The sequence below is a fragment of the Manis pentadactyla genome, chromosome 1, assembly GCF_030020395.1.
Source record: "Manis pentadactyla isolate mManPen7 chromosome 1, mManPen7.hap1, whole genome shotgun sequence".
NCBI classification, from domain to species: Eukaryota; Metazoa; Chordata; class Mammalia; order Pholidota; family Manidae; genus Manis; species Manis pentadactyla.
Genome location: NC_080019.1, coordinates 62,382,158 through 62,404,688, shown reverse-complemented (window position 1 = coordinate 62,404,688; position 22,531 = coordinate 62,382,158).

The window sequence follows — 22,531 nt, the reverse complement described above, 5'->3', positions numbered from 1 at the left end:
GTAATCAAACAGACCACGGAAATACACAGAACCCCCAACAGAAAGGATCCAAGAAGGGCAACACCAAGACACATAATAATTAAAATGGCAAAGATCAAGGACAAGGAAAGAGTGTTAAAGGCAGCTAGAGAGAAAAAGGTCACCTATAAAGGGAAACCCATTAGGCTAACGTCAGATTTCTCAACAGAAACCCTACAGGCCAGAAGAGAATGGCATGATATATTTAATACAATGAAACAGAAGGGCCTTGAACCAAGGATACTGTATCCAGCACGACTATCATTCAAATATGACGGTGGGATTAAACAATTCCCAGACAAACAAAAGCTGAGGGAATTTGCTTTCCACAAACCACCTCTACAGAACATCTTACAGGGACTGCTCTAGATGGGAGCACTCCTAGAAGGAGCACAGCACAAAACACCCAACATATGAAGAATCGAGGAGGAGGAACAAGAAGGGAGAGAAGAAAAGAATCTCCAGACAGTGTATATAACAGCTCAATAAGCGAGCTAAGTTAGGCAGTAAGATACTAAAGAGGCTAACCTTGAACCTTTGGTAACCACGAATTTAAAGCCTGCAATGGCAATAAGTACATATCTTTCAATAGTCACCCTAAATGTTAATGGGTTGAATGCACCAATCAAAAGACACAGAGTAACAGAATGGATAAAAAAGCAAGACCCATCTATATGCTGCTTACAAGAAACTCACCTCAAACCCAAAGACATGTACAGACTAAAAGTCAAGGGATGGAAAAACATATTTCAAGCAAACAATAGTGAGAAGAAAGCAGGGGTTGCAGTACTAATATCAGACAAAATAGACTTCAAAACAAAGAAAGTAACAAGAGATAAAGAAGGACACTACATAATGATAAAGGGCTCAGTCAAACAAGAGGATATAACCATTCTAAATATATATGCACCCAACACAGGAGCACCAGCATATGTGAAACAAATACTAACAGAACTAAAGGGGGATATAGACTGCAATGCATTCATTCTAGGAGACTTCAACACACCACTCACCCCAAAGGATAGATCCACTGGGCAGAAAATAAGTAAGGACACGGAAGCACTGAACAACACAGTAGAGCAGATGGACCTAATAGACATCTATAGAACTCTACATCCAAAAGCAGCGGGATATACATTCTTCTCAAGTGCACATGGAACATTCTCCAGAATAGACCACATACTAGGCCACAAAAAGAGCCTCAGAAAATTCCAAAAGATTGAAATCCTACCAACCAACTTTTCAGACCACAAAGGCATAAAACTAGAAATAAACTGTACAAAGAAAGTAAAGAGGCTCACAAACACATGGAGGCTTAACAACACGCTCTTAAATAATCAATGGATCAATGACCAAATCAAAATGGAGATCCAGCAATATATGGAAACAAATGACAACAACAACACTAAGCCCCAATTTCTGTGGGACACAGCAAAAGCAGTCTTAAGAGGAAAGTATATAGCAATCCAAGCATATTTAAAAAAGGAAGAGCAATCCCAAATGAATGGTCTAATGTCACAATTATCGAAATTGGAAAAAGAAGAACAGATGAGGCCTAAGGCCAGCAGAAGGAGGGACATAATAAAGATCAGAGAAGAAATAAATAAAATTGAGAAGAATAAAACAATAGCAAAAATCAATGAAACCAAGAGCTGGTTCTTTGAGAAAATAAACAAATAGATAAGCCACTAGCCAGACATATTAAGAAGAAAAGAGAGTCAACACAAATCAACAGTATCAGAAACGAGAAAGGAAAAATCACGACGGACCCCACGGAAATGCAAAGAATTATTGGAGAATACTATGAAAACCTATATGCTAACAAGCTGGGAAACCTAGGAGAAATGGACAACTTCCTAGAAAAATATAACCTTCCAAGATTGACCCAGGAAGAAACAGAAAATCTAAACAGACCAATTACCAGCTACGAAATTGAAGCGGTAATCAAAAAACTACCAAAGAACAAAACTCCCGGGCCAGATGGATTTACCTCGGAATTTTATCAGACATACTGGGAAGACATAATACCCATTCTCTTTAAAGTTTTCCAAAAAATAGAGGAGGAGGGGATACTCCCAAACTCATTCTATGAAGCTAACATCACCCTAATACCAAAACCAGGCAAAGACACCACCAAAAAAGAAAACTACAGACCAATATCCCTGATGAACGTAGATGCAAAAATACTCAACAAAATATTAGCAAACCGAATTCAAAAATACATCAAAAGGATCATACACTATGACCAAGTGGGATTCATTCCAGGGATGCAAGGATGGTACAACATTCGAAAGTCCATTAACATCATCCACCACATCAACAAAAAGAAAGACAAAAACCACATGATCATCTCCATAGATGCTGAAAAAGCATTTGACAAAGTTCAACATCCATTCATGATAAAAACTCTCAGCAAAATGGGAATAGAGGGCAAGTACCTCAACATAATAAAGGCCATCTATGATAAACCCACAGCCAACATTACATTGAACAGCGAGAAGCTGAAAGCATTTCCTCTGAGATCGGGAACTAGACAGGGATGCCCACTCTCTCCACTGTTATTTAACATAGTACTGGAGGTCCTAGCCACGGCAATCAGACAAAATAAAGAAATACAAGGAATCCAGATTGGTAAAGAAGAAGTTAAACTGTCACTATTTGCAGATGACATGATACTGTACATAAAAAACCCTAAAGACTCCACCCCAAAACTACTAGAACTGATATCGGAATACAGCAAAGTTGCAGGATACAAAATCAACACACAGAAATCTGTGGCTTTCCTATACACTAACAATGAACCAACAGAAAGAGAAATCAGGAAAACAACTCCATTCACAACTGCATCAAAAAAAATAAAATACCTAGGAACAAACCTAACCAAAGAAGTGAAAGAGTTATACTCTGAAAACTACAAGTCACTCTTAAAAGAAATTAAAGGGGACACTAACAGATGGAAACTCATCCCATGCTCGTGGCTAGGAAGAATTAATAACGTCAAAATGGCCATCCTGCCCAAAGCAATATACAGATTTGATGCAATCCCTATGAAACTACCAGCAACATTCTTCAATGAACTGGAACAAATAATTCAAAAATTCATATGGAAACACCAAAGATCCCGAATAGCCAAAGCAATCCTGAGAAAGAAGAATCAAGTAGGGGGGATCTCACTCCCCAACTTCAAGCTCTACTATAAAGCCATAGTAATCAAGACAATTTGGTACTGGCACAAGAGCAGAGCCACAGACCAATGGAACAGACTAGAGAATCCAGATATTAACCCAGACATATATGGTCAATTAATATTTGATAAAGGAGCCATGGACATACAATGGCGAAATGACAGTCTCTTCAACAGGTGGTGCTGGCAAAACTGGACAGCTACATGTAGGAGAATGAAACTGGACCATTGTCTAACCCCATATACAAAAGTAAACTCAAAATGGATCAAAGACCTGAATGTAAGCCATGAAACCATTAAACTCTTGGAAGAAAACATAGGCACAAACCTCTTAGACATAAACATGAGTGACCTCTTCTTGAACATATCTCCCCGGGCAAGGAAAACAACAGCAAAAATGAGTAAGTGGGACTATATGAAGCTGAAAAGCTTCTGTACAGCAAAAGACACCATCAATAGAACAAGAAGGATCCCTACAGTATGGGAGAATATATTTGAAAATGACACATCCGATAAAGGCTTGACGTCCAGAATATACAAGGAGCTCTCACGCCTCAACAAACAAAAAACAAATAACCCAATTGAAAAATGGGCAGAGGAACTGAACAAACAGTTCTCCAAAAAAGAAATACAGGTGGCCAACAGACACATGAAAAGATGCTCCACATCGCTAATTATCAGAGAAATGCAAATTAAAACTACAATGAGGTATCACCTCACACGAGTAAGGATGGGTGCCATCCAAAAGACAAACAACAACAAATGTTGGCGACGCTGTGGAGAAAGGGGAACCCTCCTACACTGCTGGTGGGAATGTAAGTTAGTTCAACCATTGTGGAAAGCAGTATGGAGGTACATCAAAATGCTCAAAACAGACTTACCATTTGACCCAGGAATTCCACTCCTAGGAATTTACCCTAAGAACGCAGCAATCAAGTTTGAGAAAGACAGATGCACCCCTATGTTTATTGCAGCACTATTTACAATAGCCAAGAATTGGAAGCAACCTAAATGTCCATCAATAGATGAATGGATAAAGAAGATGTGGTACATATACACAATGGAATACTACTCAGCTATAAGAAAAGGGCAAATCCAATCATTTGCAGCAACATGGATGGAGCTGGAGGGTATTATGCTCAGTGAAACAAGCCAAGTGGAGAAAGAGAAATATCAAATGATTTCACTTATCTGTGGAATATAAGAACAAAGGAAAAACTGAAGGAACAGAACAGCAGCAGAATCACAGAACTCAAGAATGGACTAACAGGTACCAAAGGGAAAGGGACTGGGGAGGATGGGTGGGTAGGGTGGGATAAGGGGGGGAAAAGTAGGGGGGTATTAAGATTAACATGCATGGGGGGGTAGGAGAAAAGGGAGGGCTGTACAACACAGAGAAGGCAAGTAGTGATTCTACAACATTTTGCTATGCTGATGGACAGTGACTGTAAAGGGGTTTATAGGGGAGACCTGGTATAGGGGAGAGCCTAGTAAACATAATATTCCTCATGTAAGTGTAGATTAGTGATAGCAAAAAAATAAAAAAAAAGGGCAGTTCCTGTGTGGTAACCTCCAACGAGTTCTACACAAGGGTATAAAGGGCATATAAAAGTGTAGGCAAAGGGTCTGTTTGTGTTTATACAGAGGATCAAAGCCTAATTGGGCTACCCCGAAAATGAACTGAGATACGATATGAAAAAGAACTTCCAACATCTGCACTCTCTGGAAGACTCATGCCAGAAGATGATCATCAAAAAACCCCAACAAAGATCCACGCACTGCTACAGCTGTAGATGCACTCATCCCACCAGTTCCTGGACTTGCCATGGGAATGAGGAAGGAGATATCTAAGCTGGCCTGTGCATACAGTAAAACAACAAATTTGACTGTATCTATACTGTTGGAACTCAACCAAGAATTTGGAGAAGTGCAAATTGTAGCGCTCCAAAATCTTACAACTACAGACTATTTACTGTTAAAAGAACATATGGCATGTGAACAGTCCCCAGGAATGGGTTGTTTTAATTTGTCTGATTTCTCTCAGACTGTTCAAGTTCAGTTAGACAATATCCACCATATCATAGATAAGTTTTCACAAATGCCTAAGGTGCCTAACTGGTTTTCTTGGTTTCACTGCAGATGGCTGGTAATTACAGATATGCTTTGGTTATGTAACTATACTCCTATTATGTTAATGTGTGTGCGCAATTTAAGTAGTAGCTTAAAACCTATATATGCTGAAGTTACTCTACAAGAAGATTTGTCAAAGAAATAATCAATCTTCCCATGTTTTCTTCCGCCTGCTACTTCTATAGCTTTTCTTCTTCCTTCCTAATTACAACCCTTAAATAGAATTCGTGCCTCATATCAAATTTACCGAGTATCATAATTCTTCCAAGTGGTAAAGATACCTCAAGACAAATGCTGGGCATAGAAGCCACAGGGCATAAATATGCAAAGAAGGAAAAAGCTAACTTTTTCAAACAATAAGGCTTCTCTCTCACTTACCAACTTCACATTTCCCTGTATGGCCCCGTAAGATGACTGGTTAGCCAGAGACAGGTAAGATCCCTCAAGGGAGGAACAACCTAAGACAGGCACAGTCACAGGGGGGCCATCAGGTGAGAAATTGGGGATCAACAGAAGTGAGGCTTAGAACCTCACCCCCCCGTTCTGAGAGAAATCTTCTGCATACGTGGATGTTTTATTGCCCTGGTCTAGCTTGGATTAACACATAGTCTACAGGCACACACCTGATCATCTACATTTGCTCTCTTACAACACTAAACTATGTTTTCTACCTTTATCTTGTATCTACCTACCACTTTAGCATTTTATTAAAAATAATAATAATAAAGAGAGAAATGTGGTATCCACATATAAATCAAGTATAAAAACCAAATGAGTATTCATATTTGAACTGACTGTTTATAGTTCATAATGCATGAGCAAAACCGAAAGTTTCTGTGATGACTGCCCTTGTACTGTTCACTATGTAACTTATTCATTATGTAAGAATTTGTTCTACATGTAAAAACTTGTTTGTTATGCCTCAGAAGATTGGAGACTGATAAAAATTAGGCTTGGGGTGGAATAATGATTGTGCATTGAGCATTGACTCCCCTATACAGAATTTTATTGTTGTTAACAACCATTTGATCAATAAATATGAGAGATGCCCTCACAAAAAAAAAAAAAAAAAAAAAAAAAAGGACAGACTTCCAATGGTAAAATAAATAAGTAACCGGGATGTAATGTATAGCATAAGGAATATAGTCAAGATATTGTAACAGCCTGGTAGGGTGATAGCTGGAACCTAGAATTATGTATATAAATGTTCTACCACTGTGTTGTACACTTGAAACTCATGTAATGTAATACTGTGTGTCAACTACCCTTCAATAAAAAATAATTATTTAAAAAAAAAAACAAAAAAGGGGGAGATGTAGGGGCCGGCCTACGGCCAAGGCTGAGTCCCACTATGGCTGAACACCACCCTTCCACTGTAGCTGACCAATGCCCTAAGATGGCGTCTGCTTCCTGGGTGCCACCCTTCCTGGTTTGGTGGCATTAGCATAAGGAAGTTGTTCCTATAGGCTTGCCCCATGCTTCTGCGCTCGTGCTCAACTCATGCAGAAGGCATGCTACCAATCAGCTTAAAGGTCACGCATGATCTTGATCACCATAGGCCAGCTTGCTTTATATAAGGCATAAGCAGGAAAGAGAAAGAGAGTCTCTCTCCTCTCATTCTTCCTCTCACTCGCTCTCTCCGGCTGTTGCTTCTTCTCACTCACCTTCTCCCGACCTTCCGAGCAACAATAAAGAACTGAAGTGAACCAGGTCTGTGTATGTATCGCTGTCGTTACCGCCATAAGGAGCGAACGCGATAATTGAGCTATTATAAACACGGTCTGATTATTTTTTATTTCTCTCCCTTCTTATTCCTCCTCCTCCCTTCTTCATATGTTGGGTGTTTTGTTCTGTGCTCTTTTTAGGAGTGCTCCCATCTAGAGCAGTCCCTGTAAGATGCCCTGTAGAGGTGGTTTGTGGGAGGCAAATTCCCTCAACTTTTGCTTGTCTGGAAATTGTTTAATTCCTCCTTCATACTTAAATGATTATCGTGCTGGATACAGTAATCTTGGTTCAAGGCCCTTCTGTTTCATTGCATTAAGTATATCATGCCATTCTCTTCTGGCCTGTAGGGTTTCTGTTGAGAAGTCTGATGACAGCCTGATGGGTTTTCCTTTGTAGGTGAACATTTTTTTCTCTCTGGCTGCATTTAATACTCTGTCCTTGTCTTTGATCTTTGCCATTTTAATTATTATGTGCTTTGATGTTGCCCTCCTTGGATCCTTTGTCATGGGAGTTCTGTGTACCTTTGTGGTCTGAGAGGCCATTTCCTCCCCTAGTTTGGGGAAGTTTTCAGCAATTATTTCTTCAAAGACACTTTCTATCCCTTTTTCTCTCTCTTCTTCTTCTGGTACCCCTATAATGCGGATATTGTTCCGTTTCAATTGGTCACTCAGTTCTCTTAATATTCTTTCATTCTTGGAGATCCTTTTACCTCTCTCTGCATCAGCTTCTCTGAGTTCCTGTTCTCTGTTTTCTAGTCCATTAATGGTCTCTTGCATCTCGGCCATTCTGCTTTGAAGTCCTTCCAGAGCTTGTTTTATTTCTGTATTCTCCCTCCTTAGTTCTTGCATATTTCTCTGCAAGTCCATCAGCATGGTTATGAATTTTGTTTTGAATTCTTTTTCAGGAAGACTGGTTAAATCTACCTCCCTGGGTTCCTTACAGGGGAAGATGTAGCAGATATCGAAGCTGTCTGGGTTAGTCTTGTCTGGATCAAATTTTTTTGCCTTTTCATGTTGATAGGTGCAGTGGTGAGCTATTGGATTTCTGTCAGCTGGGAGAGCTAAGGCTTTCCACTTGCTCCTGGCCTCTTTACTGGGACAACTGCGACCCCTTGTGGCTTGTGTTGGGCAATTGCGTGTATACTGGGTCTCTGTATATTGCCCGACCGGTATGTAGGAAGGTACTTTGCTGTGGGTGTGGCCAGCCTCAGGCTGCTGCTCTGCTATGTTGGGGCCCCAGAGGGGTAATGGACGGGGGGCTGTTTGGCTGTTTACCTCTGTGAAGGGTCTCAGAGCTGTTGCCCAGGGGGTTTGTGCACCCAGAGTTCCCTGGAATTTCCAGCTGCTGGACTGTGACCCAGGATGCTTCCATCCAGCTGTGGCATCCCTGTCCCTTTAAGACTTTCAAAAAGCACTCGCTTTTCTTTGTCACAGGGGCGCCGGCTTTGGGACCCGCTCAAAGATCTTGCTGCCCTGTTTCCCTAGTTTCCAGCCCTTCACGCATGCACTGTGTGTGCGCTCTGGTGTGGATGGCTGGGGCTGGGTGATTAGCAGTCCTGGGCTCCCTCTCCCTCCCTGCTCCGACTCCTCTACTCCCGCCGGGAGCTGGGGGGAGGTGTGCTCGGGTCCCGCCGGGCCGGGGCTTGTATCTGACCCCTTTCACCAGGCGCTGGGCTCTCGCACGTGTGGATGTGGTCTGGCTGTTGTCCTGTGTCTTCTGGTCTCTCTTTTAGGATTAGTTGTATTTGTTGTATTTTCAAAGATATGTATGTTTTTGGGAGGAGATTTCCACTGTCCTACTCATGCCGCCATCTTGGCTCTGCCCTCTTCACCTCAGTTTTTTGACTTGTGCTTTTTTTCTGAAAGTTCAAAGCACAAAACAGTGTAAGTAAAACATAACAAACATTCATGTATTTAAATCCCAACATTAGCATCATTTTGTAATATTTTTCAGCTTTCTTTAGAAGCTTATAAAATAATATATTGCAAATAGTTTGGTTGTCTATTCTTTCATCTTCTTTCTCTAAATTCACACTAGGTACAACTAAAATTAACTTACATATTAAACATCCATATATTATTGTTATTTCCAGATCTTGGGAGGAAAATTGTTTTTTTCAGTGGAATCGGCTGGCACACTCTCTTCCTTAAGTGGTTTGAGATGATTTTCCTCTGTGAATCTACTTCTCTCCTGTTTCCTTGGTGGTGAAAACATCCTTGTGGGGTGGTTTTGTTTTGGCCTCTTCCAGGGCCCAGTGGATTTCCCTAGCTCTGCCTGTTTTCACAGTATTTTGGCGGAGTCCAGTACCTGCTCCCACGGGACCAGGGAATCTGTATCTCCCAGGGACTGATTCTATGGGCTCCTTACCCCTCGAGGTCTTTCTCCTTTATTGGTGCTTCTTCTCCAGAAGGTTGAGAGGAATTCCACTCAGCACCCTTGATGAGTATGGGTCACCACCTGGCTGACTACCAGTGGCCCATTTCAGTCTTTCCTTTCTGAGGAGTGGGAGGTTGGACCCACAAGCTTTGGCTGCTAAACCTCAACTGTAAATGGTGTCAGACTGAGCTGCCGATAACTTTTTGACTTGAGCTCTTCTTTACCTTCTAGCACCTGAGTATTGCCATTTCTTTTCTTCAGCTAAGAAATAAAAGTGTGCGTGTGTCTATGTTTTATAGCTCAAAGTTATGATTCTCAGTATTGTTTTAATAATCAAGCACTAGCAATCCCTGTACAGCTCAATTTTAGGAAAGATGATAAACAGAAATTCCTCTACATGCAGCAAAACAAACAGAAACAAGTTTTGATGATTCATATGTTAGTCACATATTGATTCAGCAGTTTCTGGTTATGCAGCCAAACTGGGAAGTATTTGCATCTGAAGTCTGTGAGTATTTTCATAAAACTACTAAAATCAAAGCTGGACTCCATTTGGTTTGTAATCCAGAAGCAAATCACAATGTTTCCTACAAATTACCACACACTAGTTCTTAAAACTAATTCAGATGGTTGGATGGAAGTGCTATTCTTATGGGACCATTCAAAATATTGTGGATAGAAACCAAAACTTTGGTATTTGAGCAGCACGTGAAGCCACCACACTGACTTCAGCCACCATCCCTTTGATTACTGACATTTAACTTTCCATACAGCTCAGTTCATCTGGGTTAAAATTTAAAACTGCCAGTTACAAACTGCTGAAATAGAGTTTTGATTAATTCATGCTTCCAATGAGCCCAGTGCAGACACCAGTGCTGACTTAAGAAGGAGGAAGAGAGCTTGCATTTACACTTGAGGAAAAGCGAATGAACGTGTGAAATGCAGGCACGCCGTTTTCTGCCTGTCTAGGCTGCAGGGGCCCGTGAGTGGGTTTAAAGCAAACGGAGCTCTTTTTGTTACAGAATGAGGTCCTGAAATGCTGTCCTGACATCAAATGCAATATAGAGAAAGGGTCAGTGTAGTCCTTTGCCGGATTCCTGGGAAACCCTGAGGTGGAGTGTCTGGTGAGTGGCAGGCACTGTGCTCTGTGTGCTCCAGCTGGGTGCTCTCTGAAACAACAGCCTAACTCAAACCCGGCCAGACACATGGGTGACCTTCCATTTGATTGCATGTGTCCTAAGTTGGTTCCCCTGTGCTCCTGATGCCCAACGTTAAACAGGAAGCCCGCGCCAGGGGAGGGCAGGATGCGTACTCAGAGCCAGACGGCTGCTGCGGTCCTCCCTGCAAGTCACTGCTTCCCTCTCTTTCTGTGCCTTTCTGGGCTGTCAGCCAGCACCTTAATCTTCCCATGCTCTTGTATGAAGAATTTTGCATATCATTTTTGTCAGCCATTCTCTTTTAAGAGGTCACGTGAAACAGGTATTTGTTGTTCTATTTTTACCAACAGCACAAACACGATCAAACTTCATTTTTTCCAAGAATTCACTAAGTGGTATAAATTAAGGGGTCTACATTTATCAACATTTGTTTAAACGCACAAAATGCAATTATGGAGTTAGAAATATATTAATAGATAGAGCACAGGCCTTGTCTTTGAGGTCAATATATGTAATTTGACTGTGGAAATGAGACATGCTTTCCAAAATAAGATGGACAGACAGTATAAACGATCAGTATTTTAGGGCTTCAGGTATCCAGCATCCTCATCAGTAAAACTTTTGCATCCATTATGCCTGTTTCTATGTATGTGTTAACAAATTACACATACATGTGTGCACTTCCGTCAACCTGCAAATTACACGTTGAGATATTGCTTCCTTTAGTAACAATATAAAATAAATGAAATGTCAAATGTGTTTGCTCTAAATTGGGGTGGATTGTTTAGGCACTCTGAGCTGTGTGTACCCCACTGGAGAGACCCCACATAACATACACAATTAGAAGAAAACCATTCAAAATTTGTTTTCTCAACGAAAGCTTGATGAAAAAGGAGGGAGGTTAAAGAGGCCTTACTTTGTTCACAGGAACAATAGTACAATTTCTGTTTTTTTGGTACGCTTTTTTTAAGTTGTGTTCAAATACACATAACATAAAATTTACCATCATAACCATTTCTAAGTATATAGTTCAATGGTGTCAACTATATTCAGGTCATGGTGATAGATGTCCAAACCTTTTTCATCTTGCAGAATGAAAACCCTACACCCATTAAACAACTCCACCCATCCTCACACCCTGGCACCCACACTTCTGTGTCTGAATTTGACTCCTCCAGGGACCTCCTGAAGTGGACTGATACAGTATGCATTTTTGTGATGGGATTTTTCACTTAGAATAATGTCTTCAAAGTTCATCTACGTTGTATCGTGGGTCAGAATCCTCTTTTTGTTGGAGAATGGAGCATTCCATTATTTGTATAGACCACAATTTGCTCATCACTCACGGGCCAACAGACACTTGGGTAGCGTCTGCTTTCTGGCTGTTGTGAATAGTACTGCTGTGAACGTGGGTGTGCACATACTTCTTTCACACTCTGCTTTCAGTCCTTTCAGATTGAATCCAGAAGTTGAATTCCTGGATCACAAAATAATTCCACTTTTAATTTTTTGAGGAGCTGCCATACTGTTTTCCACTGCAGCTGCACCAATTGACATTCCCACCAACACTTTCCAATTTCTTTACATCTTCATCAACACTTGTTATTCTCTGTGTTTTGACAGTAGCTGTCTTAATGGATGTAAACTGGTATCTTGTTGTGGTTTATTTGCTGTGTTTTAATGACAATAAATAGATTTGAATGGAATGAAAGTTCTATGCTATAATGGGTTGGGTCTGGATTTTTAAAGGAGCTGGAATGTGAAGATAAACAATTTGGACTTTATTTTAGGGGAAAATAAGTTAGCAGAGATTTTAAAGAAAAAAAGTACATAATGTATAAATAATTTTGTGAGATTGAATAAAAGATCAAAACATAGTTAAAAATGCAATCATTAAATTTTATGTTATATTTTAAAATCTGCCATAAGTGTAAAAAAAAAAGGAATTGCATGGTCTTTTTCTAAAAATCTAAATTAGTAGAACTATTGTTGAACTAGATGGAGGGTGGTTTGGATTCTAACTTCAATCTCTGAGCTGGTTATTTACTTTTCATTTTTATAACTCCTTTTTTCTTTTTTACAAAATAAAGAGCTTACACCATCTCCGAAGTCCCATAGTCCCAAAATCTCTAAAACAAAAGCCTCAGTTTCTGACATATTTAAAATTTTATACAGTTAGATACTGAAATAGGTTGTTAGTATTTCTAGAAATTAAACTACATATTTTTATTTAGTCAATACACAAAACAGTGACAGAAGAAGCACTAAAAATTGGCAACATGTGAAATTCAAAGTCAAATGAAATATTATAGAAAAATTATTTCATTGTGAGTACAAGGCCATTTCTAAATTGTTTACATCATTCCTATAACATATAGATAACATTTAAGTATTAGACAGTATGAAATGTTTCCTACATGTTGTGCTCTTCATATTTGATAAACTATGTCCTTAGAGGACTGTATATTTTTTGAAGCTGAAACAACACTTCAAAGATACCCAATACCATTTAATTTGCAAACCAAAAAGGAGCTAAAAATCTCCTTCGAACTTTCACTCATAAATTTCCAAAGTATTTTCCAAGGTGAGGAATGCAGCAAAACAGAAATTATGCAGATCCCCTAAAACCATCCACAGAGAGAATTAATAGCAACATTAGCCAAACATAAAGCACAGGATTTCAAAAACTGTGAAGCAATCATTTAAAACAATATTAGGTTGAGCCATATGACATTGCTGATATTCTATGATTTTGACCTATAAAATGACAATTTCATATAGTCCAATTCAATACACGTTGTATTCCTAGGCATCCTAACTAGCATGGATACATTGGGCTTATTTGTAAATAAACTCCCTCCCCAAACGAACCTAGAATTGTCTTAGATTAGCAATGTGTAGGATGTTCAATTCCCAGTGTGTTAATGTTTTGCCCCAGTTCTTGGGCTCAGGAAGTTTCTAATACAATTTCCCTATGGCATGTTAACATGGCAATTTGTACATAGTATTTTCTGTATAAACACTTACTTTGATTTGGAATACAAATATAATCTATTTCCAATTGCCTAAATCCTAATTTCACTCAGATTATGTTTGGTACTATTTGCTGGGCTCTGTTCACTGAGCAGAATAATTAAGAAATATGTAAATAGATTCAGCAAAATGGATTCTCGACTCTATGAGGAAAAGTTACAAAGGATGTGTGGCCTTGCCATCAGCTACCATTCATTTCAAGATTTCCGTCAGTAATATTTCTATACTATTCATTTTTCTGAGAATATTGTTTGCTATTTTGTTATAATTTAGGGGTTATAATGAACTCTTAAAAATTATGTTATCAAATTATGTTGTTGAAATGACTGTTTAAATGAGAAAGGGAGTAGTGAAGGCAGAAAGAGGCTGGAGTGTCAGATACAGTGAATTTGTTCCCTTGTGGCACTCACAACAGGAAGGAGGACACTGCAGATTGAATATAGTTAACGAGTCATTGACAGAATGACACAAATACACAGATAGTCACAAGCAGCATCATTAGAATGGGCATGTGCTGCCCAGGAGCCCAGGTGGTTCTTCCCCCTTCCCCACAGTACCGTCAGACAGAGTGAGGCTTGCACGTGTCTCTATAGAAGTCACCATCCATCGTGAGAAAAGCAATATAATTTTTTTAAAGCTAAAAGCACACATACATAGAATCAAAATAAATTGCAGCTGAGTTGACAATCACCACTAGCATATGAAAGACTGAGACAAGAGCTAGAGGGCCACCTGCAGGCTCAAAGCCACAGTGCCCTGGCCTCCATCTTTATTGAGGACACAATGTCAGAGTTTGCCCCGATTGCTCTGGAAGTTTAACCAACATTTTTCCATGTAGTGCAAACTGTGCTTCTTAATAAGCCAGGCCAGTAGTTCCTTAAACACACTTGCTAAATTATTGGTGGGAGAGAAATAACTTTACTCGGTATCTTCTAACACAAGGAAAAGTGGAACTGTGGTCCCTACCCTGCCTGTGGCTGTTCCTGGTCTCACCAACTCCCCTGAGTTCCTTTAAGAAGTCCTGATTTGTGCCTACTGAATGCAGGAATGTCTTGTGTGTAGTCTCTGGAGGTCTTAGTAAGCCACAGATTGTTGTCTTCCCACTTTCAGAGGTTCTTATGGAGTAGGAGAGGGAGGGGCATGAAAATCTGAATTTCTAATCCAAACAAGTGCTGACAATGTCCCAGGCAATGCTGCTCTGCTGGCCAGGAGGGCCATTCTGCCAGGAGCTGGAGCTGCAGGCTGAGGGGGACATAATTCCCTTGCTCTGCAGTTTACGTTCTAGTGGAAAAGTTTTGGGAACGGGGTACTGCAGAGTGCCCTCCCATTACTATGTCAATGAAAACTACTCGAGTTGAATTCCCCAAAGCAGCTTTCTCTGGGCAGCTTGCTTTTCCCACCCCACACATCCATGGCTAGATGCCTACAACTGCTCTGCCAGCCAAACACAAAGCAATAAGTCACTGGGAAGCCACATCTGGGCAGGTTTCAAGGGAAAGACAAATCAATCAGATGCACTGACTGCTTGCTCTGACCCTAAAATGGGTAAGTGATATACAAATGCCAGTCTTTTAAAGTTTTAGCAATTGAGCTTCCGTCCTCTCTGGCTGTTCAGCACTCCTGTAGATGGCAGGCCCTCCCTGCAGAGCAGTGGGAGCTGCACTGAGCTTCCCGGGATCAGGGCCTCCACATCACTGTCCCCAGGCTCAGGCCCCACCTCTCGGTTGAATTCCCACTGGGGGCACAGAAGCCAATACCAAATGGGTGCTTTTGCTGGGGTGCAGAGGGAGGCTTTTGAACATGGACATTTAAGAGTCTATGCAAGCTCTCTGGAAACTCGTATTGCTCTTGCTTCAATATTTCATGTGTTTAGGGCAAAACTAGGCTTTCTTTCCATCTATTACTGAGGTCTAGTATGCCTTGGACCCAAACTTGTCCAAGAAATAACCACAAGTAGGAGTCTCAGAAGAATCTTTTATTGTGTGATTCAGGTAAAACCCGAGAGAAAATCAAAAAGTTGTATTAGAATTTCCTATCGTAGTTTGAATAGACTAAGAAAATAATTACTGTTTTGTAGAAGTGTTACACTTAAAACAACTATTTTTCCTTTTATGGCTCCTAGCTCCAAACAAACAGTCTTCCAAGTAACCACTCATATGAGGGGGAGAAGTGCGGAGGTGTCTGCCAGACATGCTGACCACCATACCTCCATGATTTGTTGTGTAGGATGAGACTGTAGCCCATTTTACCAAGCAGGAGTGATTTGTACCTTTTATATGTACCTTGGGAATGATATTGCAAGGGAATATACTCCTTCAACCTGCAGTCCATAGGTAGAACTCATAAGTACCAACTATTTTAGCTAGCCTGTTTTGGTTCCGGCATTAAAAATGCTGGCTTCACAACACAGTTATGCAGCACATGGAAAATAGATGCTTATATGTATTCCTGTAGCACCTAGCTAAACATCTGTGTATACAAAACACTTGTTACCTTTTAATTGAATGTGATTTGTTCCCTCACACTACTAGCCACTTCAGAACGAGTCTTATGCCAAACACGTAGTAGTTAACATCTGGGAGGCAAAGCCTGCAAGGGCCAAGTATGAACGTGTACTCAGAACTTGGGAGGTCCCTTATTTCACCAGACTCCTTGTGAAATCTTGGCTGTGAATTTGATCAGGTTCCTTGTTCTGTCTCCAGTCCTCCTCCTTCTGACTCAAGATGTACTCTTTGGTCTACGTACCCTTTCATTCAGCCCATCCTCATTTCTCCCAAGCTGCCACATGACGGAGTTTCCATATTTTCTATGGCATTTACTTGTTTTTGTCCCTTACCATGGTATTTATGTGCAGACTACAAAACCTGTGAAATCTTGGAGGAGAAAAACTCCACCTTTCTAAAAATGCTACCTGCCAATGTTGCCTAGCATTTAATAACACATTGTCTTAGTGAATATAAAATAGAAGTTGATTTAAACTCCCTGCAAATATTTTGCATTACTAGTAAGTATAATATATGTGAAATGAATGGACATCTACTTAAAATGAAAAACGAACAATGCAGACATTCTACAAGAAAGTAGAGCAGAACTCCCAAAAGAGATATTGCATAGGAAAAATATTAATAATTTATTTTAAATAAAACAAATATGAAATATATAAGTACATTATTTCCTCCCTGCTTACTGGTGGTCTTTTTCCACTGTGAACATTAATAAATTTATATATATACACACACATACATATATATATATATACACTACATGTATATATGTTTTATACATATGCATATAGATAGTAGATGGACTGTATTGGTATAAAGATATGAAAAGGAGCCACCATTATCTATAACACAGAATTATATCTTAACCACATCTACTCTGTGGGATAATTACTTTCTATTAAATCAACTTGAGTTTAAAATTTCATAAATGTATTTACCCTGCTTTGGTCAATAATTACCAAGAAAACAGACTGGTCTGGGAAAATTCATGTAATATTTGACAAACAATGCAAACAACATATGATAAATAGTGACTGTTTTTAGTGTAATACTTTTATTTCCTCATACACATATGCTAGTGATGTGAGCTTTTTCTTAAAAAGTGTATTATGCATCTTAGAACCAAATGGAATACAATTGTTGCTATAAATTGGGCAATTAACCATTTTACATGGGAGCATAGTAAAACTGTTGTTTTTCTTAGTAAAGAAAGATCAGCAGAGAGATCATTTAAATTTAATTAGCACCCAGGGGTGACTGTTACTAATAGAACACATCTCAGAAACAGGGCAACAAATTTGAAAAGGTCCCTTTTCAGAGACACTTAGTTTAATAGAAACCTGTGCAGCCAACATAGCAGAAGTACCCCATTTTTTATAAGCAAACTGTCAACAAAGTGCTATAAATGTATTCATGTCAAGAACAAAGTAAGTACTGGTATTTAGCAAGAAGAGCCAGCTTCATCTATTTAGACTAAGCAAGTGGCTAGAATTTATCTTATAAAAAGTATTAACAGAATATGAGAGTCTTAAAAAACTGCAATCCATTCAGGCTGGTAGCATATGACAGACTTTGTGTCCTCCCCCTTCAGGCCTATCCCCTAAGAAGCTGTGAAACAAATAGAGGCAACCAATTGGCTGTGAATGTCCAGGACTCTCCAGGGAAGATCATGCCTTTAATGACTCGCGTCAGTGCTGATGGTTACTGGCCCTGACGGTGTTGCTCACATGAGACATTTTCTTTACTGACTATTGTGGTGCAATCACTTCTTCCCTATGGTGGAGGCACTTTCACCTGTAACCTGCCTGGCTTGATTTCTGTGGCTGAAGAAATTGAGCAGCCACAGTTTTTCAAACTACCACTGGAGGAAACCAGTGGCACAGCCTTGATAAAGAGAGAAAGAGAGAAACGTGTGCTCCAGGGGTTTTTCTGGGGTGCAACCACATATATTCACCGTGTTGTAGAAATCATACCTGGAAGTGAGAAAACCAGACCTGAAATAGTTAGCAGGACCACTACTGACCTCTAAGTGTTGGAAACAAAAAGACAGTGAGTCTTCCTGAATTGTGTGCATCCCTGATGGAAGGGGGCACAGCATCTGTGGGCAACTGGAAGATAAGGAGGAAGCTCGTTCACTCACAGATCCAGGCAGACAGAAGACAAGCAGCACAGGACTTCTCCCACCACCGCACAGTGAGGCCTCAGTGGTACAGGCAGGACAGACTCTGGTCTCAGCCTCCCGTCACATCCAGCTTTCTGGGTGCAAGTGCAATGCACATAAATACACACAGTACAGCCCCATGTTTGAATCAATTGCCTTGTGGACCTCGAAATTCTTGTGCAATGTGGATTTGGTGATTCTCAGTCCTTCCTATGGGGCCACATAAAGTCTGGAATAAAATTATTACTTGGGGGTATCAGTATAGATATTTTCATGGGAAGGGCCTCTACAAGTAGTTACGGGTTTTGGTTCCCTGGGCAAGCAGCTGGAGGAATCGGCCTTGCTCACCCTGAGGAGGAAATGACCAGTGGGAGCATCAAAGGCATGACTTTAATGCAAAGCCCACCAAGTGGAACCTGTCCACATGTAGACACTCGAAGAAACGTATTAGGCAATGAATTTTGTTGCTGTGAACTGAGTCCCACTGAGCGTGGTCACTGAAGGGTGAATAACAAAATTACTTGATAAGAGAGGGTCCTGGGGTTATCCGCCTGGCATTAAGAACAGAGTCCCTCAGGCAGCCCACTGTGTCTAGGCCACACATCTATATTATAACAATATTCGTTATTAGCAGATTCTGTGTCTGTGAATTGGCTCACTTGCTCAGTCAGTACCCATGGCTCTCTCAAGGTCATCCATGGACGTGTGCAGGGTGGGAGAACATCCAAGCCACCTGACACGCTCATCCCCACAGAGGTCCGCCTATCAGCTGCTCTGGCTTCCTGACTCAGCTCTCATATCATTAGCAAATGTCTCTTTGATGGTCTATTTAGTTCCATGGTATTGCATTTGGGGGCTTTTTGTTGATGATGTTGCTATTCAAATGGTCCCCAAGCATGGTGCAGAAGTGCTGTCCAGGGACCCTGAACAGGAGACCATGATACTCTTTGTGGATAAAATACACGTGTTAGAGCTTCTCTGAGGCGTGAGTTATGATGCTACTGGATGTGAGTCTAACATTAACAGATCAATAATATGTATTCAAAAGGGTGTTTTTGAAGAAGAAAGGCAGATAAAACAAGTTAATGTATTGATCAGTGGACAAAAATGTAACTAGAGGTTTGCAGGAACCTACTCCTGTATTTCCCCCTAAAGAGCAGTGGTTCAGTATCCACTAACCAAGTCTTTGTAGAAATTTATAGAACATAATAGCCATGATTAATAAAAATAGACTGTACTTTGAAGTTTGTCAGACCTACTCTGGGGATAAATGTGTGGTTACTTTTAATAAATATTGTAGGTGCGTTAGAAAAAGAGTGCATATTTTGTTGATATTGGATTTGGTTTTTAATCTATGCCATTAAAATTATGATTACTAGGTGTTATGCAAATAGTCCATATTTTAATTTGCTGATCATTACTAGGAAATATAAAAAATCAGTATGTGCTCATTTTCCTAATTCTTGTAATTTTTTTGTGTGTATTTTGATGCCATTTTGCTAGAGGCATGGAAACTTAGAAATTCTTTTCTGATTATTTTAGCCTTTTATATTTAGTATCTGACCTCTCCATCTCATATGATATTTTTGTGTTTTGATTTTTTTCATGTGGTAATTATTCAGACACACCGTTTATTTTGATTAGTTGTTCCCTGTTGTATTTTCTCTCTTCTGCACACATGAATTCTATGGAAAAAGTCAAATATATTAAATGCATCATAAGAAGTTGTTTTAAGCTTCACTGCCCTTCTTTTTTAACTAGAATGTGTACTTGATTTGCATTAACTGTAATTATTGATACATTTTGTGTTCACTGAGATTATCCAGCATTTCACGTATTTTCTTTTTCTCTCCTTTCAGTTTATGTCTGAGTATTTTGTTCACCGTATACTTTGCATTTCAAGCAAACATTTTAAAATTCATATAAAATTAATTCCTCTGGTTTTGTTTTATAAGCCAATGATGGGTAATCGATTCAGTTTTCTACTACTTTCTCATGCAGAGAATAGACTTAATTATATTCCTCAGTCTAAGGAACACTATTTTCCTCAAACCATGGAAAAATCCCTCCTCTTTTCCCTTCCCTTCAGCAGAGATCCCTATATTCCTTTCATTTTCCCCATAGGTTTACATTTTAATATTTGTATGCACTTCTGAAACATAATATTAATTTTGTTTGTTTTAATTTATATAATTGTTATTTAGAAAGCATCCTGCTCTTCTCTTATTCAATGACAATTTTAAAAATATGCTCATTTATCATATGGCCATTTTCTACTGGCTGTAATATTGTTTTCTTGCTGGTTTAGAGGAATTTCACTTAATTATTAATGTCTTGCCAAATGTGGGTATTTTAAATATCTTCTGTTCTATCACACATATGTTATCTAGGTACCCTTTTTCGAATGGAAATCCTTATATGCAACACAGTAAGATCCATCAACTTTTCACACTCTGCATTTTTAGGGCCTTGTTAAAAAAATCCTTCCACAGCCTAGAGTCCCAAAGTTATTTTCCCATATTTCTTCTATTAATTTTATAGTTTTGTTTTTCAAATTTATGTCTTCAATGCAATTGGAGGTCAAGATACAAATTACAAGTTAAATATAACTCCATATCTGTCAAAATCCCTTATTTATACTTTATATTTGTTTGTTTCTGAATTATCTTTACTTTCTGTTGTATTATTTTTTTATTCTGGTTCTGTTTATATAACTATAATTTTCATTATGCCTTAGTAGCTGTTAAGGTCCCTTTATGCTATTCTTTATTAAAATTGACTTGTGTATAAATTTTGGAGTTAGATTTTTGTGTAACTTCAAAAATACATATTATAATTTTGATTAGTTTTACATTGCATTTATAGATTAATTTGGGAAGAAAAATATATCTTTATAATATGAAATATTCTTACTGATAAATGTGGTTGATCTTGTCAAGTTTTCAAATATTTTCTCATGTCCTTTAATACATATTATTTTTATCTTTAAAGGTCTTGTGCATTCCTTTCTATAGAGATTTTCTTTTGAGAACTAAAATTTGCATTTGCTTATTATCAAGTTGATTACTTCTGGTATTGAGAATTGCTATTTATTTTATAGATTAATCTTCCAGTCAGATATTCCTGAATTTTCATATCTTCTCTCAAATTCTCAAATTTTTTTTTGGTAGTTTATAGAAATAATTGTATCATTTGCTTAATCAATAGGTTTGTGTCTTCCTTTCTATTTTTTATATTTATTCCAGTTTATTAAATAATAGGCCCACACTTCTACTAGTACTTTGTGATAATACAGGATATTCTTACACTTTTTCTCATCTTAAAGAGAACTTACTCAGGTTAGACATGTATTCGTTACAAGATTTTGTTTAAAAAATATATTTTTTATTTTGTATATTTAAAAAATTAAAACAAATCTCGAAAGGAAATGTCCCAGTAAGGACTCATCATGAGGCCATCATCTAAAACACTCAGCCTACCAGTAAGTTCACAGTAAAGTTCCCTTCAAGTCCACTTACATGAGCCAGAATAACACATCAAAAGCATTTCTTTAAATGCAGCAGTTCTCGCATGGAAAACAGATACACATTCAATCCTTCTAACATAATCCTCAAAAAGATTTATAAAAATCCAGTTCAATAACTTTAGAACAATTACTTATATTTGCTTTTTTTTTTCTTTTCTTCTTATTAGTATTATTATTATTTTGTCTGTCAACTGAACTTTGTTTAGCTACTGGCCATCAGTTCAAATGTTACCTTTTGTCAATTATCTGGCAAAATTAGTGTTCCATGTTCTGTAGTAGGATGGAAAACAACATTAGGTTATGGTCAAACAAAGACTGAAATTTTCATGAAAATTGACAAATACTGAGAAGTGTTCTATATTCAATCAGAAATTAGCTGTAGTAGGATGGAAAACAACATTAGGTTATGGTCAAACAAAGACTGAAATTTTCATGAAAATTGACAAATACTGAGAAGTGTTCTATATTCAATCAGAAATTAGCCAATGAAATACCCACAGATATAAATATTTCTCTATGAAAAAGTTTCAATCCTCATTAATCCTTATTAATAGATCAGCAACTCCATCTTTCATGCCCAAATTATTTCTAGATTGATAATATCTGAAGATAAATATAATAAAATACATGATCCAGTCATTAAAATAAATGAAAACTGAGCTTCTGGACACATACAATGAATGTGCATTGTGACTGATGTAATTTGGACCAGGACCA